Genomic DNA, 26,365 nt, shown 5'->3' on the forward strand with positions numbered 1-26,365 from the left:
TAAAAAACAGCAGGGGGCAAAACCAAAAAGAATTATTGGTCAAGAAAAAGGTGAGGGAAGCAGAGAACGATATATGGAGAATTGGCATGACTAAGAAGTCCGCACTAGAGATCTATCGAACTTTAAGTAGGAAATTGCCAAGGAAAGGATGTATGATAATACTCGGGGTAGTTCTCTACTGTTTGAGGCCAGGACGGGAGTGTTGTGAACTAAGACATATCGGGAGAAATACGAAGGGGTAGACACAGTATGCAGTGCGTGTGGAGAGGAAGAATAAACTGCCGAACACTTGATAATGTTCTGTAAAGGGCTTCACCCTATAGTTAAGGATGATTGCGCAGAGTTTTGCAAAGCACTGGTGTTTAGGGACAGGGAGGGCAAAATAGACCTTAAGCGGGTAGAATTAACTACAAGAAGGTTATCTGATTGGTGGCTAAAGTCAAGGCACGAGTGAAAATTAAACCATTCAATGCAAAGTACCAGTCTTCAACCTCACTATTCAAAGAAAAAAAAAGAAAAATCTAGTGGTTAATTCACCAAGTATCACGGCTTGGTGGCGTTAGCTGCCTAACCGTAATACCTGGTGAACTAACCACTAGATATACAGCAATCGGTGGCGACAACAGCAATCAGTGGCGATTGCTGCTGTTGTCGTCGATGGGGATAATGGACCCTCAAAGTGCACCGAAGGGGCGTCAAAGCTCGGCATGTGTTGATTGGCTACACTGACGAGATTCGTTGTCGGTAGCGGCGCACCTACATGCGCCAAGCCAGCTGAGCAGGTTGATAACCACGGCAGGATAATCTCAAGGGAGGCCTGCATGGTGCAGAAGTCGTGGCTTAGAGCTGTGCAAAGACCCCTGCTCTCGTGCCCACTGAAGGTGGCGTCCAGGTGTTACTTCTTAAACAGTCGTTGGCGATTGCTGCTTTCGTCCAAGGGGATAATGGACCCTTAAAGTGCACCAAAGGGGCGTCAAAACTCGGCATGTGTTGATTGGCTACACTGACGAGATTCGTGGTCGGTAGCGGCGCACCTACATGCGCCAAGCCAGCTGAGCAGGTTGATAACCACGGCAGGATAATCTCAAGGGAGGCCTGCATGGTGCAGAAGTCGTGGCTTAGAGCTGTGCAAAGACCCCTGCTCTCGTGCCCACTGAAGGTGGCGTCCAGGTGTTACTTCTTAAACAGTCGTTGGCAATTGCTGCTGTCGTCCAAGGGGATAATGGACCCTTAAAGTGCACCAAAGGGGCGTCAAAACTCGGCATGTGTTGATTGGCTACACTGACGAGATTCGTTGTCGGTAGCGGCGCACCTACATGCGCCAAGCCAGCTGAGCAGGTTGATAACCACGGCACGATAATCGCAAGGAAGGCCTGCATGGTGCAGAAGTCGTGGCTTAGAGCTGTGCAAAGACCCCTGCTCTCATGCCCGCTGAAGGTGGCGTCCAGGTGTTGCTTCCTAAACGGTCGTTGGCGATTGCTGCTGTCGTCCATGGAGATAATGGACCCTCAAAGTGCACCGAAGGGGCGTCAAATCTGGGCATGTGTTGATTGGCTACACTGACGAAATTCGTTGTCGGTAGCAGCGCACCTACATGCGCCAAGCCAGCTGAGCAGGTTGATAACCACGGCAGGATAATCTCAAGGGAGGCCTGCATGGTGCAGAAGTCGTGGCTTAGAGCTGTGCAAAGACCCCTGCTCTCGTGCCCACTGAAGGTGGCGTCCAGGTGTTGCTTCCTAAACGGTCGTTGGCGATTGCTGCTGTCGTCCATGGAGATAATGGACCCTCAAAGTGCACCGAAGGAGCGTCAAAACTCGGCATGTGTTGATTGGCTACACTGACGAGATTCGTTGTCGGTAGCGGCGCACCTACATGCGCCAAGCCAGCTTAGCAGGTTGATAACCACGGCAGGATAATCTCAAGGGAGGCCTGCATGGTGCAGAAGTCGTGGCTTAGAGCTGTGCAAAGACCCCTGCTCTCGTGCCCACTGAAGGTGGCGTCCAGGTGTTACTTCTTAAACAGTCGTTGGCGATTGCTGCTGTCGTCCAAGGGGATAATGGACCCTTAAAGTGCACCAAAGGGGCGTCAAAACTCGGCATGTGTTGATTGGCTACACTGACGAGATTCGTTGTCGGTAGCGGCGCACCTACATGCGCCAAGCCAGCTGAGCAGGTTGATAACCACGGCAGGATAATCGCAAGGAAGGCCTGCATGGTGCAGAAGTCGTGGCTTAGAGCTGTGCAAAGACCCCTGCTCTCATGCCCACTGAAGGTGGCGTCCAGGTGTTGCTTCTTAAACAGTCGTTGGCGATTGCTGCTGTCGTCCAAGGGGATAATGAACCCTCAAAGTGCACCGAATGGGCGTCAAAACTCGGCATGTGTTGATTGGCTACACTGACGAGATTCGTTGTTGGTAGCAGCGCACCTACATGCGCCAAGCCAGCTGAGCAGGTTGATAACCACGGCAGGATAATCGCAAGGAAGGCCTGCATGGTGCAGAAGTCGTGGCTTAGAGCTGTGCAAAGACCCCTGCTCTCATGCTCGCTGAAGGTGGCGTCCAGGTGTTGCTTCCTAAACGGTCGTTGGCGATTGCTGCTGTCGTCCATGGAGATAATGGACCCTCAAAGTGCACCGAAGGGGCGTCAAATCTCGGCATGTGTTGATTGGCTACACTGACGAAATTCGTTGTCGGTAGCGGCGCACCTACATGCGCCAAGCCAGCTGAGCAGGTTGATAACCAAGGCAGGATAATCGCAAGGAAGGCCTGCATGGTGCAGAAGTCATGGCTTAGAGCTGTGCAAAGACCCCTGCTCTCGTGCCCACTGAAGGTGGCGTCCAGGTGTTGCTTCTTAAAGCTGTCGGTGACGATTGCTGTTGTCCTCGATGGGGCTGGTTGATCCTCAAAAAGCACCCAAGGTGCGTCAACAAAAAAAAGAAAAATTGGAGGAAAAGAACGGCAGGGAGGTTAACCAGCGTATAGGCCGCCGGTTTGCTACCCTGTGCATGGGAGGGGATGAGGGAGACAAAAGATAGAGAGGAGAGAGGGAAGAGAGATAAATACAGCGCATTCGGCAGCACACGCGCGATGGTGCGTCAAAGCTCGGCATGTGTTGATCGGCTGAACTGACAAGGTTCGTTGTCGGTAGTGGCGCACCTACATGCACAAGCCAGCGAAGTAGGTTGATAACCACGGCAGGATAATCGCAACAAATGCCTGCACGGTCAAGAAATAGTGGCTCAGAACTGTGCAGACTACTGCTCTCGTGCCCACTCTAGATGGCGTACTTGGATTGTTCACTAGATAGCGGTACTTGTAGTTGATGAATAAATGCGAGATGTTATAAAACTAGATGACGGCACATGTAGTTGATAGTGAAACATGCAAGATGTTATATTAGGAATGATGTAACATATGGTGCGTCTCATAGGTCTAAGGCAATCGTTCTATTTAGTGCAACGTTGTACGCTAGGGGGAGCGTTGTAATACAATTAATTTGCTGTTGAAACGCCATGAAGCTGTGCGACACCGCTATTAAGATCGTGCCGTACGAGAGCGGGAGGCACAAGCGGCACGGCATACACACACAGCGTTTCTCACGTCTTTAAATGATGATCAAGTTGGCTAATTAAACAGAAGATTCGCGATTTACTGATGATTCCCTCCGGAGCTTCGCCCACTTTTCATCATTCACCCCTTGGATATGTTGTTATTTTTAATTTGAAATGAAATCATATAATTTACCGCTGATGCACGAAGTCTGTGCATCGAAACGCGTCATCATTTGTCAATTTTTAACAACGTAACTTTCTAAGCCGGGCGTAACGTGTCGGCATAATCCAAGAACTGGCATTTAGCAAGGAATATTTTTGCTGGTATTCTTGAACGTGTCAGTTACGTAGGACATCGTATAGGTGCACACATTGCTATCCCGGAGATTGCAATGCGAGTTTCAGAGGTAAGCTAGTTATAGGGAAGGCACTTTGACGCTCACTGATGATTCATATAGACGTGCAATAGGGCATTATGGCTTTTAACTGGTAAGCTAGTCATAGATGGAACCTACAAACATTAAGTGAACATTCCATTTGTGTCCCTGATAACACGAGGAAGATCCAGTCCCGGCAGAGCTTCGTCTTAAGTCATTTTTAGGGGCGAAGCTCCTTATGTTGTGGGTCATGCGTCCGCGATGTATATGGTGGTAGTAGTAGTAGTATTAGTTGTAGTAGTAGTAGTAGTAGTAGTAGTAGTAGTAGTAGTAGTAATCAGCTGTAGTAGTAGGTAGCTGTCTCCCGTTTAGTCCTTGGAATCTCCACTGAATGGCGGTACTTCCATATAAATGAATATATGATCAAAAGATGCCAGACGGCGGTACTTGGATGGTTCACTAGATGAATGGACGGGAAGACAGACAGATGCGCGTACAGACAGACGCATGGATGTAAGGATGGACGCAGAGATAGACAGTCGAACGGATGCACGGATGCACGGACAGACGCACAGAGGCTCAAACGGGCGCACTCACGAATAGACAGATGCACAGATGGTCGCACGTATGACAGACGGACGGGCGGATGTACAGTTGGACTCACGGACAGACGCACGTACAGATCCATGGGCATACGCACAGAAGAACGTAAGTACAACACACGGACGAATGCATGGACAGATGCCCGGACGAATGGACAGACGAATGCACGGATGGACGCATGGAAGGACGCACGATCGGACGCATGGATGGATAGCGCTGATAGTAGCATGGACGGGCACACGGACGAACGCAGGGACAAACGCACGGATGGACGCATGGAAGGACGCATGGACGAATGGATGAACATAAACGGGTGGACGCATGGACGCTCGAACGAACGCACGCGCGGACGGAAGCACGGACGGACTGCATATGCTGAATGGATATGCTGCGATTTTCGTTCTCGCATTGCGCCCGCCGCGCGACCGAATGCCAACTTCTTCCTTGACAGGTGCCTCATACCGAGGGGCTACACTTTTACGCCTCACTGGAGGCTCGGCTTAGCCGTGGCCTTTGCCTGACTTCATGAAAGCTGCATGTATCCCTTACAAAAAGGGCGAATCTGCTTTGAAGTTGCGTTGCCGCATTGAAGCTTTGATCATCTCGTGAGTATATATTGACAAAACGGGCAAATACTTGAGTGAAGCTTCTGTATTGAGGGTTAATGAGGTACAAACACCGTCTAGACTAATATAGCATCATAATTCGTAGATTAACTTAAGTACTTGATATGACTTGCCAAACATAGCATAAGTTGATCTAAAATAAACCACATGAGAACCTTAGCCTAACCCGTTGAATACTAGCAATGATAGTTGTGCTGTGCCTTTTAACAGCTACGCCATTCAAAGCTACTCGTGGTCTTCCTTTATTTAAACTAGAGGTATAGGAGCAATTAGTCAAGGTGCTCAGGTCATATACCTACGCATATGGACGACAGAGCTAATTGTGGCTCTGATCTAAGTACTTGAGCCAACATTCGCTGAGATACTGTGAAACTAAGGCGCTTGTACTGCGCGATTCTTATCCTATTCGCAAGTTTCGTCGCCTACAGCGGGCGCATTGGGTGATTCGACATGGCACCCATAGAGAGTATCAGAATGCGTCTTTCACAAGACGCCAACTGCGTCTTACACAAACAGCTACGTCTTTCTCTCGGTTTCACAAACAGTTACCTCTTTGCACTCGACATCTTTCACAAGACGGTGAGTGCGTCTTTCACAAACACTTACGTCTCTCTAAAGCATATGGCCCCGCCGCGGTGGTCTAGTGGCTAAGGTACTCGGCTGCTAACCCGCAGGTCGCGGGTTCGATTCCTGGCTGCGGCGACTGTATTTCCGATGGAGGCGGAAATGTTGTAGGCCCGTGTACTCAGATTTGGGTGTACGTTGAAGAACCCCAGGTGGTCAAAATTGCCGGAGTCTTCCACTACGGCGTCTGTCATAATCAAATGGTGGTTTTGGGACGTTAAACCCCACAAATCAATCAATCAATCTCGAAAGCATATGGCATGGCCTAAGCTGCTCATTCCCGGTGCGCTGTCTACAACTGTGCAGCTCGACTTACTGATGGCATACTGCCTGCAGCCCAAGATGTAAACATGCGTTTCTCACGAAGCGAGTTGTAGCGGCGACCATGAGCTGGGGCTTGACGCAAGCAAAAATCAGATATTCTCGTTTTCTTACCTACGTTGCTGCAGAAGTAGTCAGCGCTGATAAAGTGCGCGCTGCACACTTTCATCAGTGCTGTGATGGATTTGCAATTCTCAACTTCACTATCCATTCATTTTCCTCGCTTCATCTCTTGGGAAGAAATTAAGGCTGACTGTCATCGATGCTCTGTTTGTACACTGCGGCACGTAGCATATGCGATTGCTTTTGAAGCCTTCAAATTTAGGCATTTAGTGGCTGCGATGACGACTCTAACAACACAAAGCAAATGCATCCAGGAGTGCCGCCGCCCCACCGACCAATACTATTTAAAAACATTGCGCGGGTGGCCGCAGGGCGGCGTGACACTCTGCGAAACTTGCGAATATTGCCGGGTTTTAATCCATGTCTTTTATGCTATTATATAATAGCATAACTACCACACACCGATGGTTTCCATAAGCTTTTGTTGTGCACAAGACATGATTGATTTTTTGTGACAGATGAAAACAAAAACACATAAATACAAGTACGTTGAAGCGAAGTATTCTACTATAAAAAAGGCGTCCACTCTTAATCTTCGAGGCATACATTCACACGTTTTACATAAACATAGTAACAGAGCGTGCGCTAACATTCATAACAATTTTTGTTTAGTTTTTACTAAAGTGTTCATGAATGTTATCGAAGCGGACTGCAACGGCGCCTTTATGAAATTCGAAGACTCAGTCGAATAATGTACGCTGCATACGTCCATTTATATAAAATAAGCGAGCACTCTGATCGGCTGTATTTTTTCGCAGGGAAGGTTTATGCGACTATACTGCGTTTAATCACTTCGGTTCAGAACCAGCAACACTACGCGTTGTAAGAAAGCCACATGCTTCCGCCATGAAACATATTCTCACATACAAATGCCTTAAAATTGATAGGGTCGGCTAAAATGGGCGTTTTTTGGTGTGTTTTACGCCACAATTATACATGGTATGTTTATTCTTCTTCGCCTATGTCTCTTGGGCCTTTATTTATTTGTGTCGGTTTCCGCCGATAACATTGTTTTCGAATCAACAAGGCAGCACCTATGCAGAAGAGACTGCCCGCTTTGATCCGTGCTTGCTCTTTCTACATGCCCACTGCTCTGACAGCAAAAAAAACAAACGGTGAAATTAGCCATCGATTTGTTTCATCTCACTAGGGCACTAAAGCGTCAGGCACATTTTGTCAATATTAGCGAGATAAGCTTCTTACTTAGCCGCACCTACTGACCCTAACGCACCGAGGCAGTGATTGGACTGCATCGTCAGACCAAGAATGCTGTTCCTCCAAGTATCGGACATACAACCTCGCACAGCAATTCGTGTGCGTCGGATGCACTGGTCGGATCCTCCTTCAGTGAAAATAAAGAAAGATGGAAAAGAAACGTTGAAGTGGAAGACGTGAGGGAACGCGTCGACTGAGAAACAGACATACCAGAGCCACGAAGAGCGTAGGAGAGAAACAGCCACTAAGTGAAGTTATTCGCTCGCATAAGATTCTACTGATCTTGAACAGAGCAACAAATTCACGCTTCTTCAAGGTCCTGGTGTAGTTGATTGTTTGATTGCTTCACTGCCATTTTGAGCTAATAATGTATAGCTATAAAACTACAATTCGTTGAGCAGACGCCGTGAATACAGTGAGTAGACGACACGGCGCGAATGAATACACGTGGAGTGGCTAAGTGCCCTTCTTATTGGCTGAGGGACCCGTAGCTTCCACAGTGCTAAGGGAACTTCTGAAACAGAGCATAGACGCCCCTTTCCAACATCAGGAATAGACACGCAAAAAATATAACCGAATCGCTCAAGAAACACTTTTATTTAGACTCAGCGTGCACGAGCTGGTACGTGTTAGAACCTCAAGTTCCCCTAATTTTTAAGGACGAAAATACGGAAAAGTAATTTGGTTGAAAAAAATTCTATCCTCTTCATTTATCTTCACTTTCCGTCACACATTACGCCTTCGCATTTTCAGATCCGCCAGGAGCGGATACTGAGCAAACCAGTGTCTTCCAAGCGTTCAGGTGCTACTCAGGTGGGCAGAAACTATAGCTGATCTTCTGCGTATTAGAAATAAAGTCCTACAGATTGCAAATATGTACTTTTATTGGAATGAAGCACCACATCGAGCACGTTCTTTCAGTTCAACGTCGATCTTCAATGTGCTTTCCTTACCATCACGTGTGATCTGCTTCTTCTCTCTTTTTTTGAAATCTCAGTGAGACGCAGTGGCCATGAGCCATTCAGAGCAGTGGATGAAAGATCCCAAATTCGCAGACAAAACCGCTACGTAGTCTTAACGGTAATGACAAGTGTGTGATTTTCGTCCCCTCAGATTAGTGCCCACAATTCTTCCAGGAGCTCAAGGCGTGTTGGATCGGCCGAAATGCAGTACACTGGATTCCTACAATACGTCAGTGATAAAAGAGGGCGTTTTTTGCATTTGCTTTGAGGCATTCGCACTTTGCCGCAGCAAAGTAACTCTATCGTGCGAGTACAAAGTATGGGCTCCCATGGCGTCGTATCTTCATGGTAGCGGATAAACCTCATTAGGCTTAATCTGGTTCAGTCGTCGGTATTCCATTGATAAATGGAGTGCACCGTCGTTTTTCCGCGCCAGTCTGATCGAAGATACCTAGGTGCTCTTGGATACTTAGGTCACGCCAAGGTTCGGTACATTATGAACGTGTTTGCGTACGACAATGCGGCCTTCGGCCAACCGGCCCACCGTGATACCTCATAGAAGCGCTTGCACTAGGGAAGGATGTCCAGTACCAACACAGTGAAAAATTGACATTACGTGTCCCATGAAAAACTTGACCTAAGGCAAAAGAAGCAAGAAAATTGGCAAAGTTGCGGGTAAGAACTTGTTGATCTGATGATTTGTGTATGCTGGACATTCATTCGATGCCGACTTCGTGAAACAAAATTTCCTATTGATGAAAAGGCAGCTCGTGTGACATGTGTGGCAATGCTGAATGACAATTAGTCATGGCCTAAGGCGAAATAAGCATGAATATTGGCAAAGATGTGGGTAAGAACTTGTTCATCTGATGATTTGTGTACGCTTGACATTCACTCGTTACAGACTCCGTGCAACAAAACCTCATATGATGGAAAGGCAGCTCGTGTGACATATGTGGCAATGCTGAATGACAATAATCCCGGGATTTAGTTTAAAGTGCCATTATAGCAACAACAGTGATGACAGTACTCTCATTTGCCGGTTTGATGAAGGCAGGCAAGTCAGCGTCGGGAATCGCAATGTCTACTACGTCGTATATCCCACCGGCTATGGATGCGTTGTCAGTCGATGTAAATGGGCGCACATTGATGCTGCCTAGCACAGTCACTTGTTTGAGTTGTTTAAGCGCATTCATGAGGAATAAGTCTATGGCGAGTATATTTCTCGAGTATATTTCTCGCGTATTTACTCTGATGTCCTTAATTTCATTAGGCACTACACGTTACAAAAAAGCGCACAGTGCTTGTCTGTTCAGCAGTCACAGGTTTCTTGAAGACTCTTCTGGCACGAAGACGATGACGTGTGGCCAGCGTTCATGCCTTGATTTCATAGTCGCTGTACTCGCAGAAGTGTACGAGGCTGTGTTGACGATCTTTCTTTTCACCCAGTTGCTCCAGCCAAGAATGAAATCATCGTCGGATAAGTCATCTTCCGAGGTGGCTGAGTACAGCTCTGTCTCCACACTGTCACTGAGTGAATTTCTTCTCTTCCTCGCGGTGGTCAGCCGAGATTACTGCTGGCCAGGCGGTCCTCCGGAAGGCCCCGCGTCCATGGCCACAAGAGGCGGAGCCGAGGAAACAGAAAAACCTGAAAGTTTCATCGAAAAAATCAGAGAGCACAGAGAGAAGCAGTTGAATACCCGAACCTGCTCAGATTTAGGTGCACGTTAAAGAACTTAGGTGGTCTAAGTTTTCGGAGCCCTCCACTTCGGCGTCTCTTATAATGATATTGTGATTTTTTGACGTTAAACTGTACAGTCGCGGCCACTGTTAGAAGGAACGCGGCACGCGTGGCCGCTCTCTTCGGGCCACCAAGCGGGCGCCGCGCGAAGTATTGCGGCGCAAGCGCAATCAGCGCCTGAGGCGGAGTTGGCTGCGCGTCGTCTGCTACGGTGCCTCCCACTTCGCCGCATGCGCTCTGGTCCAAAATACTGTAGCTATGGAGTTGGATAGAAAGTATTTGAACTGTGTTATCTCGGCGCGCCGTTCATGCTACACCCAGTATTCGGCTTCGAATTTCAGACGTTCGTCTTTGTCGCAAAATGAAGTTGGTCGCTGAAATTTCACTTGGTTACAAAAGGAAATAGAGCACGTGGCATAAGATTAACAGAGTGTGCCTTAGATGCTTTGCATGTCAAACAGCGCATTTAGACGACGAAATTTACGCCCACTTTTGATAAAACTCTGCTCGTTATGAGTTTAAAAGGAGCTGCATGTGTTCTTAGTGTGGCATTTCGTCAAAGCAATACCTTCCGGCATGGCCATAGTACCTGAGAGTGAGCGCTGGGAAATCGTCGAGCTCTATTTCAAGGGCAGGTCGCAGCGAAAAATCGCCGAAGCGACGGGAAGAACGCTCAAGACAGTCAACAGGATCGTAAGAACATTTAAATCTTGCCGCCGGATCAAGGATGCTCCGCGGAAGCCGAGGTCTCGAGTTACGACTGAACAAGAGGATGCTGGGATCGTTGCGGCGGCAGCCGTGAAGCCAGGTCTCTCTGCTCAGCAAATCAAAAATACCCTCGACTTGAGAGCATTCGTGACAACGGTCAAGCGACGCCTCCGAGAAGCGGGTCTGAAGAGCAGGATTGCAGCCCAAAAGCCTCTTCTTCACGCTCAGAACAAAGAAAAACGGCTGCAGTTTTCTCGACCGCATGCGCAACGTTCAACTGAGGAGTGGAAGCAAGTCGTCTTCACAGACGAGTGCACGTTCACTACATCGTGCGACCAGCAAGCCCGTATTTGGCGCCCTGACAGCACCCGGTAAGCTACACGAGAATGTGTTTTTGGAAACGTGCTTTTCCTAAGAAAAAAATGTCCTTCCAGCATGGACTTCCAATTTTGTACTGTGAATACGTTTAGATGGGTGTGTCATTCCGTTTGCATGCACACATCTCGAGACTCCCGGATTCTTCCGTTTTCATGATGATTATTGATTATGAGGACGAAGAAGCGTGTTTTGAATAGGAGCTACTTCTGCTAACTCCGGCGTACTTCAGTTGTAATTTAGGTCTGTTGATCAGTTTTCGCGGCTCTCTTGGAGGGGATGGATGTAGACCACCCCGGGCGCCTGCCGGCACCAGTGGCGTCAGCGGCGGCCGCCTCCAGGAAGCGGATGGGACAAGCGAGTGACAGCGACAGTGAAGATACTCATGCTTACTATCTCAGCATTGAGGACTTTTCAGATGACGGTTTCCAACCTGTGCTGAGCCGCAAAGCGAAGAGGAGGAACATGAGGACATCCTCATCCTCAACTATTCAAACTGTAAGTGAAGCGCCAAAAACGAACGCTTATACCATCCTGTTTCTGCCTGCACTTCCTACCGTCAGCATGAAACGCCTTAACAGACAGTCTGTGTTGAGGTCTCTGGAAACGCTCGTGCCAAATGAGATCACGGACATAAGAGTGAACGCCAGAAAGAATATACTGGCTGTGGACGTTTTGCACGCAAGTGCGTTGGGCGTTCTGCGCAGTGTAACTGACTTGGACGGCAACTAGGTGCGCTCTCATGTCCCTTGGGATGTGTTGTAGTAACCGGCGTGATCTACGTCATAGATGTGGCTATTTACAATAATGGCTTACAATTTCTTGTCAAGTCAACAACTGATACTGCAATTGTTGATGTCACCCAGCTAGGCAAGTCTCGCTGTGTGAAGATTGCGTTTAAGAGCACATCACTCCCCTCTTATGTGAAGGTGGGGTACTTCAGGCATGCTGTGCGGCCTTTCATTCCAAAGCCTCTTCAGTGCCGTAAATGCATGAAACTTGGACATGTGAGCAGCGTCTGTGAGAATTCAGTGGTATGCCACCGCTGCGCCGAGCCCCATGAAGCGGATAAGTGCGTCGCAACTGTCAAAAAATGCTCTAATTGCAATGGATCCCATGAAGCCACATCGAAGGACTGCCCGCGGATTCAAAAGGAAATTGCCATTTTGAAGGAGATGGTGCGCGATCACTCATCTCATCGAGAAGCCGCAGCTAAAGTCAAAAGGCGTCGTTCCCGTCGACGTCGGTCTTCAAGGACGCCCGCTATCTCCTTGACACGTTTGCCAGATCCCTCATCAGTACCACCTCCCTTGCCTCCCAGACAACATGCCGTGGGAAAGGCTGTAAAGGACAAAGCCAGTCAGCATATTCTAACTGTGACCTAGTGGCCTGCACTTCAAAGGGAAGCAGCTTCAAGCGAACCGAAGGAGTTTCATGACGGCCAGTCCGCGATCCCGGTTCGAGATCTTTCTAACCAAGACAGGCAAGTGACTGCAATCGTGCAATCATTAATTGCCACGATTCCCACGCTACTGAGCAGCATACAATCTCCGTCTGATAAGAGTGCACTGCAAATACTGGATGCACTGAATCCAGTTCTTGCTAACTTCGTATAAGCACAATGGCTCAACAAAATCTCATCTTCCGCACTGAAGTTAAAAGTGCGTCGATTTTTCAGTTGAATGCCAGAGGCATGAAGTCCTGTATCTCGGACTTTCGCCAATTTATCCGGGCCAATCAATTCCCTATACTTGTCATATGTGAACCAAACATATCAACGTCTTATAGATTGTCCGGTTATGAAGCTTTTTGTTCAGCTGCTTGCGAAGAACGAAGTAAAGTAATTGTTTACATTCGCACAGACTTGACTTATCTTTCGCACCCAATAAGCTCAAATGACGACAATCAGTACGTGTGTCTTCGTGTAAAGAAGAATGCAGTTTCGTTCACGCTTATTGGTGGATATATATCTCCGTCATCGCGATTTGACTGCGACAGAATAAAAGACATCTTAATGAGGACCGATGGCCCTTGGATCATCACCGGTGACTTCAACGCCCATCACATGCTTTGGGGGAGCACTAGGATGAATGCCAGGGGCCGGAACATTGTTACATTCGCTTCCGATTACGACCTTTCCATCATGAACGATGGTACCCCCACGTATCTGCGGGGTCTCACGTATGGCAGTTGCCTTGACCTGACATTGGTGTCACGGTGCTTCTCTCACAAAGTTAAATGGTTTTGCGATATTGAGACTCATGGGAGTGATCACATACCCACCTACGTGACGATCAATGGTATCATAAAAAATTTCTCTTCCGGTGTTGTAATTGGCACTGACTGGTCGATGTTTACATCGCGTGTTGAGGACGCTTGCGAAGAAGGCCTCGCCTGCAGCCTGGAAAATACCATAGCGGAAGCTATGCAAGTGTCCAAATGTAAATTACCATTTTCGTCTAAAATAACACAGTTTGACATCGAACTGGAAAGATTACGAGCTATACGAAGGCGTGCTGAACGACGATACAGACGCACAAAATCAATTTACGATCTGAGGGAAGCAAGGCGGCTCCAGAAAAAGATTCAACGACGCGTTTACAAGCTGGAGAGTGAACACTGCAAAACATTCTGCGAATCTCTAGACCCTCATAAACCGCTTTCATATATCTGGAGAACAGTTCGTGGTCTTCGCTCCTCTCCGCAACAACGGCACCCTTTTAAAGCTTTGGCACTCTATCATGGAAAAACAGAACTCGAGGTGGCTGAAGAATTTTGCACGAGAGTTGCCGGGAATATTATGAACGAGAGCATCGACGCCGTGATCGTTCCTGAGACGCGATTACCAAAAATGGACATTCCATTCACCATGGAAGAACTGGAAGGTGCTTTAGTCGCTTCTAAGTGCATGTCATCGCCAGGTCCTGATGGTATTACTTATAGTGCGTTGGGACACATTGGACAAAAAGCCAGAAAATAACTTTTAACATGCTTCAACAACTCCTGGCTCAGCGGCAGTGTTCCCCGAGAATGGAAAATAAGTCGATTAATACCACTTTTGAAATCGGAAAAATCACCGTTGGACTTGACAGCGTATCACCCTATTGCCCTCGCAAGCTGCCTCGGAAAAGTGATCGAAAGAATGGTTCTATTTCGTCTCGAGTGGTACTTGGAACGATACACCAAATACCCTTCTTGCATGGCAGGCTTTCGTCGGGGCCGCTCCTCCATCGACTGTGTGCTTGACTTATCGACATTTGTACAACAAGAAAAAAGTCGCAAGCGCATATCAGTGGCACTCTTTCTTGACGTGAAGGGTGCATATGATAATGTAGCTCACGATGCCATCCTCACTTCTCTCGCAGCAATGGGCATTGGTGGACGAATGTTTCATTGGATAAAATATTATATAACTGGCAGGTGTTTCTTTGTGCAAACATATGAGGGTACAACTGCTGAACACTACACCTACTGCAGAGTACCTCAGGGAGGTGTTTTAAGCCCCACATTGTTCAATGTTGCCCTCATTGGTCTGGTGAAGGTTCTGCCAAAGGCGGTGTGCCTATCCATATACGCCGATGATATTTGCCTCTGGAGTGCTGCAGTTACTCGCCCTCAGGTGCGTGCATGAATACAGCGGGCAGCAACCCTCACAACAGCCTACCTTCAGAAACAAGGCCTAACTATATCAACTGTGAAGTGCGCGTAGATGGCGTTTGCACGCAAACCAATGACGCCATACCCTGTTTACATCAATAGACAGAGTGTCAAATATGCACGGACGCATCGTTTTCTGGGCATAATAATCGACAGAAGTCTTTCGTGGAGCCCGCATTGTGTGTATTTGAAGAAGAGACTGCTATCTATTGTGCATATAATGAAATTAATGTGCGAGAAAGCATCGGGAACTTCTGTGGCCTCCATGCTACAGCTGTACAGGGCCCTATTTCTGGGTCTATTGCACTACAGCTTGCCGGTACTGACTAACACTTGCAAATCCAATACTCAGTCGTTGGAGAGTTTGCAGGGTCAGGCACTGCGTTTCTGCCTAGGACTGCCCCGTTGCGCTTCTACTTATGCCACAATCATGCTTGCCAAAGACCATCCGGTCAGGACATATAGAGTTGTGGATTGCCTGAGAGCGCACATTCGACATGTTAGCCGTGCCCCCGACCACCACTTGGCTCTTCTACCCTCCAGAAAACCACGTGCTACGTTTTCAGACGTCATAGCCAAGCACCTAAACAGCATTCCATCTGGATATACGCCAGCTGCGAGAATGGCATGTTCTTTGTGGTGCCTCGACCAGCCGCAAGTACGTCTAGAAATTCCGGGAATTAAAAAGAAAAGCAATTACTCCAGGGTAGCATTGAAGCAAGCAACACTGCTAATATTACATGAGTTGTACTTAGACCGAACGCAGATATACACTGATGGGTCCGTCTCGTCCAGCAGCTCATCAGGTGCCACTGTATTTCCGGCTGCAGCAATGACAATCAAGTTTAAGTTGTCGCATATGATTACATCTACGGCATCATAGCTTGCTGCTATAAGGGCTGCTTTACAATATCTAGTTCAAGAACGTCCAGGAAAATGAGTCATATTCTGTGATTCGAAGACAGTGCTTCAGAGTTTGCAGTCTGCCATACGTAGGAGGAGTCAGGACCAATTGGTACAAGAAATAAGACATTGCCATCATGAAGCTCTAGCACGAGGGCATGATATTATATATCAATGGCTGCCTTGACATATCGGTATTACCGGAAATCAATTAGCCGATGATGCAGCCCGCTCAGCCCATAAAGGAACCCGTGTAGTCCCTATTCCTCTATCAAGGAATGATGCAGCAAGACAACTTTACCTGCTGGCTCGAGATCTCACACGCATGTTCTGGTCGTCTACCAGCTTCCAAAGGTGTCAATTTTATTAACTAAATCTTTCGCTCAAGCTAAAACTACCATCACAACTTTCCCGCTCCGATGCGACACTGTTATGTCGCCTTTGGTTGGGTGTTGCATTTACAAAGGTGTACTCCTTCCGCATTGGTAAGGCAGACACTCCTACATGCGACTACTGCGGAGTTGAAGAGACCATCGAACACGTCCTGTGCAGCTGCGCTTGCTACGACACACAGCGATGCCAGCTCCGGATGGTTTTGAATCAACTTGAGCCCGGAACATTTTGTGTGCAGAAGATACTAGGACCTTGGGCATCTGCCTCAGTTGCGCAGAAAGCAACTAAAGCACTGCTAATTTACCTAAAGTCAACAAACCTGAGCGACCGCGTGTAAACTGTGTGTGCTCCCCGAGTGTGCTCGTGATTGTGTGTACCTTCTCATCTCTCTGCAACCTCTTTTCTCCCCTTTATCCCTTCCCCAGTGCAGGGTAGCAAACCGGATGTGCGTCTGGTTAACCTCCCTGCCTTTCCTTGCATCTTTATCTCTCTCGCTCTCTCTTATTGATTATAAGCTTTAACGGCCAACGCTACTCAGGCAATGCGACGCGTCGTAGGGGGGGGGGAGGCGCTCCAGAATAATTTTGACCACCTAGGAATCATTAACGTGCACCCAAATTGTTTAGAAGAACGCAGTGACGACTTGTGAGACTGCAGTTAATCGTAAAGGCATTTCAAACTTTGCACGTTTAAACATAGCTTGGACAAGTTCGTAACGGCTTCAGCTATCTGTACGTTTCCTTATTTTATGCGTTCACAATCGGTAGTCTAGACACCCAAATGTTCTTTTCTTTTTTTCCTTTATGCAGGTACCAGCCAAAGTTCTTACAAAGAGTCTCGAAAAGCGGAAGGTCAACTATAGGTGTTTGGGGCGTGATCACAAAACACGGTCTCGGACCTCTTGTGAGAATCGATGGTAAGTTCACAGCGAACAAGTACTGCGAAATCTTGACCACAGTGGCCCATCGCGTACTTGCAAAGGTGCACTTCTCCGGGGCTGGTCCTGTATTCCAACACGACCGTTCGCCTGTGCACACTTCGAAGAAAGTTGAAGCCCTACTACGCCAGCTCAACATCGCCGTTTTCGAGTGGCCGCCCCAGTCACCCGACTTCAATATTATTGAAAATATTTGGGGCCAAATGAAAGCGGCACTCGCATCCAAGTCCTCCATGGAATGTCAAAGGACAGCCTTTGGAGAGCAGTCCACGCTGAATGGGAACGCCTTAAGCTGGATGCCACCCTTGTGGATTCGTTATACAGTTCCCTGCCACGTAGGATGGCTGCCGCGATTGCCTCCGGGGGAGATGCAACCAGGTATTAAAATTCGCCTTCGTCATTAGTTCGGACATTGCACCCTGCTGCCTCGATTGTCTCCGAAAGGAAGGAGATCACCATCTAAGCTTCATTTGCAGCCGTAGTCTTGGCTTCATCGTATATATAATAAATCTGAAGCACAGATTTATCAGTATCTCTTGTTTGTCGTGTGATTTTTTTTACTTCCTTAGCATGCCAGTTATGAAACCCACCCTCTGTGATCAAACGGAACTTTTAGAGGTAAAAGGCGCAGTTATTATTTAGGCGTACAGCATGCCTGAGCGCTTTCATAACTGCTTTATAATAGTATCTATTGACGCGCCATTGCTACAGGGTTTGTGTATTCCAAAGCGCGCGCGCAATCCTGGTTTCGAGGCGAAGTGGGAGGCACCGTAGCTGACGACGCGCAGCTAACTCCGCCTGTGGCGCTTATTGCGCTTGCGCCGCAATAGTTCGCACGGCGCCCGTCGTGGCGCTCCGCGGAGCGCGGTCACCCGCTCCGTGTTCCCTCTTACAGTGGCCGCGACTGTACATTTCAATCAATCGAAAGAGAAATTGCCAAAGTTAGCAGTGGTGAACAATCGCAGAAGGCCATGAAAAAATGCAAGCATCGTACTGAAGCTTTTGCGAGTATCAAGTGGAGTACCGCGTGGTGCAGAAAAAAGAAGTCCCACTTATCTATAGTAAAATGCTATGCGATGTAGAAGGCTACAAACTTGACAAAGTTGAGTGTTATAACGGTGGCGCACTTTAAAGGCCTGCGTTGTCGTATCTGTCTACGTCATATCTGGCTTGACGTAGCGCCAACAAAACTACATATATAGCCATTCAAGCGCGTTCTAACGTAGATAAGTCTTCTTTCTTTCCTTGTTCAAGCGTACTGATGGTGGAATTGCCACGCGCGTTTTTTGCTTCAGCTTCGCTGCACTTGGTTTTTACCCACAGAGACTGTCAGCAATGCTCGGCGTAGATCTCGCCTAAGTGTTTCAGAAGCTTCACGGTCGCTCTCCACAAGTTTGTCGAGGTTTGGTGGGAGACGCGAGCACTCAAATTTGTTCCTCAGATTGCGTGACCTCGAGCGATAAGGCTGGAAAGTTTGACGCTTGATGAATAAAAAACGGAGCGTCCCGATGATAATCACTTTTTCGACGACCGACGCTATGTGCGTCATATAATTGTATGGTGTAGATTGCTGCCTGTATATGAGTTTCCGTTCCATGGTCAAAAGAACAGACAAATAGACAGTTTGACCTTGAAGTATTCTACTGTTCCCTTCGTCCACGTAACGACCACGTGACCAAAATAACGCGCGCGACGCCACATATAGCATAGACATTTGAGCACGTGCTCTCTCTCTCTCTCTCTCTCTCTCTCACACACACACACACACACACACACACACACACACACACACACACACACACACACACACACACACACACACACACACACACACACACACACACACACACACACACACACACAAAACGCTTCTTTATCTAGTTTTTCGAGCGCCTTCATCACTTTACAAGTAAACAGAAATAAAGAAAAATAAACACTCCAGGAAATGTGGCTGCTCTCTCTGTAATAGTAATCGGTAAAACATGGAAGTGAAATGTGTCTTCACAGAGGTTGTAGATTGTTTATTGTACAACGTTTAGCTACGAAGGGAAATGAATGAATGCAGTAGCAACGCACTGTTATGTTACAATAATATTCATGAATATGTGGGGTTGAACGTCCCAAAACCACCATATGAATATGAAAGACACCGTAGAGGAGGGCTCTGGGAATTTCGACCACCTGGGTTCTTTAACGTGCACCCAAAGCTGAGCACACTGGCCTACAACATTTCAACATTTCCGCCTCCATCGGAAATGCAGCCGCCGCAGCCGGAATTTGATCCCGTGACCTGCGGGTCAGCAGCCGAGTACCTTAGCCCCTAGACCACCGCGGCGGGGCTATGTTACAAAAATAACGGCACGTAGCTCGAAAGCTGCGGCGCACTCTACAAGCAAAAAGGACACACGAAATTAGCATGCACAAAATAACACCTATCGCTCGACAATTAAAGCTTCAGGTCTAATGCAATGAGGGAATAAAGGGGCTAAGAAGTAAACGTGAGACAAGCCCAAACTGACAATAATAGTAACTCGAGTGTAGTGTCGCAAAATCACGATATGATGTTGAGAGACTACGAGGTGGAAATTTGGATCAAATAAAGTTGATTAGCTCAATGCCCGGGCTCGCCTGTGCCTAAATGTAAGCACAAGGGTGAGTGCGGGCGTCATTCATACATGCCTAAGTTTTTCAACGTGGAATTCGTTACTGCTTGCAGTAAGTGACCTATCTCGTCTCACAAACGCCGCATGAAATTTGTTAAGTTTACCGTTTCTTCCGTCTTTTTCTTTGCACGCAGAACGCGCAAGAAGTGTGACAACGGTCAGTGTGATTAGTTCTATGCAGTGATTGTTACTTTTTTTAAAGCACAAGACTTCAATATTGCGGTAACGACCCCCATATCGCTGTATATACACTTGCATGCTTTACTTGGAATCCGTTTTTATAAGTCGCAAAGCCCCGCTTTTCATGTTTGTCACGAGTTGTGATTATTAATATTGCGAGTAGTGCAAGCTCATATAAAACTTGATGCACGTCCAAAAAATTGAAACTTTATACATGGTGCTACAGATTTCGAGATAAAAATACTGATTTTCGGTGTGCGCTCGCTGATGCATACTGATGTTGAGGTGGTGTAACCAAACATCACAATATCAGTTATCCTGAATTTACCATTAGAAGTACGACCTTTCACTATGCATCTGACAATAAAGAAAGTACATGCGAAGCTGCGTTATTGTCAGGACGCTCTCTTTCGAAACTTTCCTACCCTAAAAGCCCAAACTCAGAACTTACGCAATAACCCGCCTTTCACTACGTGTCTCTCGTTCCACATAAAGAAAAAGAAATGACTACCATAACTATGAATGACAAACTTGCTCGTCTTCACACATGCGTCTGTGCATATACCTACCAAAAATGAATACATAGAGACAAATTAAGTCACACTACAAATACAAATCTCTAAAGTAGCAGCACACAGGAGGCACAGAGCAGGCACATAGCAGCACAGGTGCATTCCATGTGCCTGCCATCCTAATACGAGTTACGCTTCAGGATTTTCTCAGAATCACCCTGCAAATAACAGCATTCATTGTGTATTGTCCGTCCCACAGCAGATGTTGATCACTGTGACAATTCACGCATTTTTGAAGGTATACGCTGAATAGGCCCCTGCAGCTATGGACTTCATTTATCGGCGAAAGTTGTCAGTTGTACTTATGAAAGCAGACACAAGAGCTCAATAATTGAGAATATATCATTCCAGTGGAACCGACGAGGTATCGCTTACGTGATTGGGTGTCTAGAAAGGCGTGTTAATTTGTACTGAGCAAGAGAAATATTGAAAGACCTCACGGTCATCGGAAAAAGCAGGTACCGGATAATTACCAACTAATGCACGTGCTAGTATTTGGGACTCTGTCGCATGAAACCACTTTGTACGAATAGAGAGAAAAAAACAATAAATATAGCGCAGCTCGCACGAAGTTGCACATGGCTGGGTTACAGAGCAGCTGATGATCGCGCCGAGGAATCGCTTAGCTACTGGTACAGAACGCCTGGGCTGCATTGACTGAGCGTGTGCCAGTTCATAATGCTAATTTTCTATGCACTACGCATGCAAAACCTCTACCATGAGAACTCTGCTGAAGAATCTTGCGCGTCAAATGATTATTCTATGAGCGACGTACTGAAAGATAGTTTGAACATTCTGACACCTATTTTTGTTCACATCGTCAAACTGCGTCTACAAATGATCATCTTCACAAATGAATGATGAAAACGAGGACACTTTGAAGATTAGAGCAATTGCCAGCAACTATAACAAAAAATTAATAAAGAAGACTTGAACAAACGACAGCCTTCGCACCAGAAGTGCGGTCTAGACATGACTCCTTAATAAGAACGCTGTCACCACCTTGGTGGTACAAAGAACAGTAGTACTCACCAAAAGAACGCTCTTTGGTTCCGGGATTGGGAAAAAGTGATACAGCGTAATCCTAAACAGTGAGGCCAAGGTACGTGAAAAACAGGAATTTTTTTCGGCAAGTCACGTAATGGAACATATGGGACTGGCGTTTGCAGTAAATATTGCGCGTAGGAATAAATTTTAAGTAGCAGTTCAGGTGCCCACAAGCAGACAATGAAAAAAGATGGGGAATTGTGGACTTCGACTGTAAAGAATTGCTCTTTGAAATGTTTTATGCATTCGTTTTTCCACTTCTTTGCTGAAAATGTTAGCCTATTTTTACGCAGCTGCTAGAATGAACAATTACGCGCTTCCAAGACAGTCGGCACAGATGTTTAGCAGAGCTGCGTCTGGGCTTCACGACGCTGATGAAACGAACTAAAACACGAAACAACGACGTTGCGACAGAGAGATAAAAACTTTATTATTTATATATACACAGGGAGTAGGAGGAAGATGGCCCGGTGCGGGCCATCCCTCACACACGCTAGGTGGGCTCCTCGTTACACGAGTCCATTGGCATCCAACGCAAGTCGAGCTCAGTGGACCAGGGCTTTCTGGCTCGCCAGGTCGAACAGCATCGCAGGGCTGCCGCTCAGTCTTCCCGGGTGGGGTTTGGTTTTGGGGAGAGGTGCGGACTCGACTGGCATGCCCACGCCATGTGGAAGATGTCACAGGACTTCTCCGCACAGTGCGGGCATTTTCCTGTACAAGCAGGATCAAGATATTCGAAAACTGCCGGGCACAGCAGTGTTTTGGTGTAAAGGTGGAGGAGTAAGCGTTCTTCTGCCTTTGTAGATTTCCACTGTCATAGAATTGGTATTAAGTTACACGTTCAGTAAGAGGTACGTCACAAACTAATACTTTACATCTATAGCAATTCAAGTGTAGCAGTGGTGTTAGCCAACCAACAGTAATGATTGATATGTGTGGTTTAACGTCCTCAAACCACCATATAATTATAAGAGACGCTGTAGTAGAGGGCTCCGGAAATTTCGACCACCTGGGGTTCTTTAACGTGCACCCAAGTTTGAGCACACCGGCCAAAAGCACTTCCACCTCCCTCGGAAATGCAGTGGCCGCAGCCAGTAGGCCACCAAGAATAGGTCGCCAATGTTTGAAACAGCCTGCCGCAAACTCATCTGAATAACCGAACAAGCATCGCGCTCAATGTAATAGCGTAGAAATTGTAATTTTGTCTAATTCATGAACAGACAGATTCACTAGCTGCTACCTACCCAAGTAACGCAAAATGTTATGCCACCGTTGAATGACAGCACCCAGATGTCAGTCAGCAACGTTGTCTAAAAGCGCTTAACATCCTTTTTTATCACATGATAACGTTGCTTGTAACATTCCTGACAATATGGCATCGTTCAGGGTCACATTTTCAACTTCACGGCAATCTTTTCGCAACATAACAACGTACTATCAACACAGCAGCAACGTGGTGGCAGCATACCAGCAACGTAATGTCAACATTGCTGTATGACGTGTTGACTTTTATGCGACGTGCGCAGGAGATACGTGCGTTATTAATAAGAGGCATGTTCACTTGTTGCGAAAACCACCCCGAAGCTTTTGGCTAAAAAAAAGCTCTGGTATGGTGTGAAAAATTGCAACGTTATCTATGCACAAAAACTGTTTGCTACTAGCACTTTATCAACACCTTCGTACATGCATAAACAAGTGGCGTTGGAACAGCCAATCTATAAAAACGTCAAAACACACTTGTGCATGTCCGTAAGACCAAAAACACACTTTTCAAATCCCAAAGCTTCCAACACATGTGATATACATACTGCAGTTTTTAGAGCATCAAACTATGTGGTTTTGCTTTGTGTAAGCAATGACTACAATTAGTGAGCATGTGTTGAGGGTGCAGTATTTTCATGTGCAGAATTGCAACAACCACGAGGACATGCAGTCACACAGCTTAGGCAGGAAAAAACATGCCGAAGAGCCTGAATGCCAAATGAAAGAAAAAAGAAGACATTTAGTTACGAAGATTACTTACTTCTTGCTTACTTTTCGTTGTCACAGAGCAAGAAATGAATGGGAGTGTTACAAAACACATTTTAAGCATTCAGTAATAAATATGAACAAGGCACGTTGCAAGTTTCTTTCATATTATGTCAACTGCTGGGTCGTATTAAAGAAATACAGTTGCAAAATGAAAACACAGCTTGTTTATGCAATATTAGCAAAGGTTTGACGGAAAAAGCTTTTAGCTATTGTATTTACAATAGCAGTGGGAAAGTGAATAGGCAAGGAAGAAAACATTGGTGAAACTACTGTGTTGAATACATAGAAGGACACGAATACCATAGACAGTCATTGCCTTGTCGGTAATTTTCCAACAGTGATGCATGCATTGTATACAGTGATGATGGCCACTGCTGTTGACTGTCTATATCACGATTTCATGAACAGAGACAATATAACAGCGTTGAAAAACTGGCGCATCCCACTCAGGTAAAGCTTGTTTTGACGGAGCCCAAAAGGTTCAAAACAAGAACTTGTTTTCACCAAAACAGAAAAACCTGCCAATATCTGTGTAGCAAAACATGTCGCACATCAAAAGAAGCTTATCAGTTAGAAAGCAACTGAACTTAATGATTACTGCCTGACACGCATTCAGGGAAAAGCGGCTCATTAAATGTGGCTGATTGATTACATAAAAAATACGCCTTTGAAAGTTAAGGTAGCCAACACCCGGTCAGAAAAAGCGAAATACGATCAGTGGAGCAGCTGCTCAGTGTGATTCGGGCAAAACAAGGACCTCCCAGCCACAACAAAGCGAGAAATATTGATCACGAAACGAATACACAAAAGCATGCATCTATTTTCTGTTCAGTTCATTACCAAGGTATTGTCCTTTTGTCCATTGGATGAATAAACTGCATTGACACAATTATTCTTCTTCATTCAGTCCAGATTTTAATAACTTGTATCTAGAGGTGAGCTCAAGTTATCTTTAGATTGTTATGCACTGCTCTGAATAACTGTCTAGTATTTTTATTTATGCATTTCTTGCGTTGTGTGTGCCACTAATTTTAGCATTTTAACTTTTTTGGATTTGCAGTGAATACAGCTTCAAAGATAATACTTTGTAGCGAGTGGTTATGCGCATCTTTGGAAAAGTGGCAAAGTACTCTCACTTGTTGGCGGAAGTTGTTAGGAAGGAAGTTGACTTTTCGAAGGTATTCACAACGAGTAATATGACGGAATACCCTATTTCTTACAAAGATATAACACCATAAATGTCAACTAAGGATACACATACAATCATACTTGTGGGCCCAAGAACAGCAGCAGGCACAGAAATGCAATCTTTTAGAGTAGAGTGACAAATGCACACCAACCTGCATCACCATCAGTGAAGCAACTAACAGCCATACCGCCACAACAGTTCACATGCCCAGTGGAGTTCACAAATGCAAACTGAGCACCATGTTGTAGTTACCAGTCTTTGCTGGAGACTTCGCCAATGTGGTTAGACTTGAGTTAACAAGCTCGCCAAGCCAGGGTACGTCCAAGAGGGATCGCAAACAGCAATTTCAGGGTGATGGCTGTGACGACCATGGAACCATCCATGATGCGAGGCAATTGTTGGCAATGAGGGCCTGCATTATGAAGAGGAAGTTATTAGACCCATACTAGTAGCTTGTAAAGCAAGCAAAATAATTAAATAGGAACACTTCTCTAGAAAAATGCAAAGAATTGGCTGACAAAATCTGTCTGCAACATCGTTTGAAAGCTGTGCGAGGACTTACAGAAAGCTATGTAACAATTCAGTGGTGAAAAAACAGTGGTTAGGAAACTTAAATAGTGCAGAGATGAAATTTTCGAACCTTTATTGAGCTGAATGATTGGCTTCTTACTCATTAATGACGCCAAAGAATCAACATTTCGAGCTTATATACGGTCTTATTTAGGTTCTTCAGCTCCAGCATAGTCAGTCTACCTAGTTATTTTCAGGGTGGCAATGTTCGTTGAGTTAGTTATTTTAAATGATACACAAAGAAAATTGTCAGTAGTTGCCACACGTTATGGTGCTTACCAAACAGATGGCACTCCTAGCGTAGTATTCCTTTTTGTCACTCCACCTCAGCTGCTTTGGTGGCAAAGTAAAATAAATTTCTGCTGCTCATTTTCTTCCTTCGGCACGTGCATATGTACCTAAAACAAAACAAAAAATTGTCATGAAAAACATCAACATAAAATTAGCATATTTTATCAGCATATTTTTTGGTACACCACAGTATGCAGCAGAGTTATAACTAAGGAGCCGATGTGAAATTGTAACAAAAGAGAGCTCAGTTCTTGAATAAAAATATAGACTTATACCTAACACAGCAAAATATAGCAAAAACTACATAGACATTTTGCCAAATATGCAGCTGGAATCCTCAGTATGCCCTGACACCAAATGAGCGGAGGTTACACAGTTTGCTGCAAGTCTCGTTTGGCGCTTAGTATGCGGCCGCGGTTGTTGTCGAGCGCCAAGTTGTCACACTAATGAAACACGACTCGAGAAGATTTCTCGTGCCCCACTTTTGTTCGCGAGCTAGCGTTCTCATTACTGAAGTCGAAGGGAAGTCGCGTCGTCGGGCTGCGTTCGACGAGTTTAGTCTTGTAATGCGTGGCATGGGTGGCTTTTGCGACGTCCATTTTGTCCTCTTTGAGCCCTGTTGGTCGCTTCCTGCCTATTCGACTCCTGCATGTGGTGTCGCATACATCACTGATGAGCACTTGCAGTCATATAGATGTAAAACATGGTT

General features: G+C 46.3%; 1 protein-coding gene and 1 long non-coding RNA gene across 9 annotated transcripts in view; both read right to left on the reverse strand.

The window, feature by feature from the left end:
* Positions 1 to 21,761, reverse strand: part of LOC119167612 (AB hydrolase superfamily protein YfhM) — a 58,568-nt gene extending 36,807 nt beyond the window's left edge. For 2 of the 7 annotated variants that reach the window (XR_012884152.1, XM_075866035.1), the window contains exon 1: positions 21,561 to 21,761. The gene's annotated coding sequence lies outside the window, so the exon portion shown is untranslated. The remainder of the gene's footprint in view (positions 1 to 21,560) is intronic. The other 5 variants (XM_037419116.2, XM_075866034.1, XR_012884151.1 and 2 more) reach the window with 4 other exon arrangements.
* A 219-nt stretch (positions 21,762 to 21,980) lies between these two features.
* LOC142764788 (uncharacterized) lies at positions 21,981 to 25,764 on the reverse strand. 2 transcript variants are annotated; one of them, XR_012883885.1, is made up of 3 exons: positions 25,645 to 25,764; positions 25,048 to 25,207; positions 21,981 to 22,286 (listed from the first exon to the last, which is right to left on the reverse strand). It is a non-coding gene; the product is annotated as an uncharacterized LOC142764788 (long non-coding RNA). The 2 variants fall into 2 exon arrangements; XR_012883884.1 differs by having other exon boundaries at positions 21,981 to 25,207.
* Positions 25,765 to 26,365: the final 601 nt, after the last annotated feature.

The sequence above is a fragment of the Rhipicephalus microplus genome, chromosome 6, assembly GCF_043290135.1.
Source record: "Rhipicephalus microplus isolate Deutch F79 chromosome 6, USDA_Rmic, whole genome shotgun sequence".
NCBI lineage: Eukaryota > Metazoa > Arthropoda > Arachnida > Ixodida > Ixodidae > Rhipicephalus > Rhipicephalus microplus.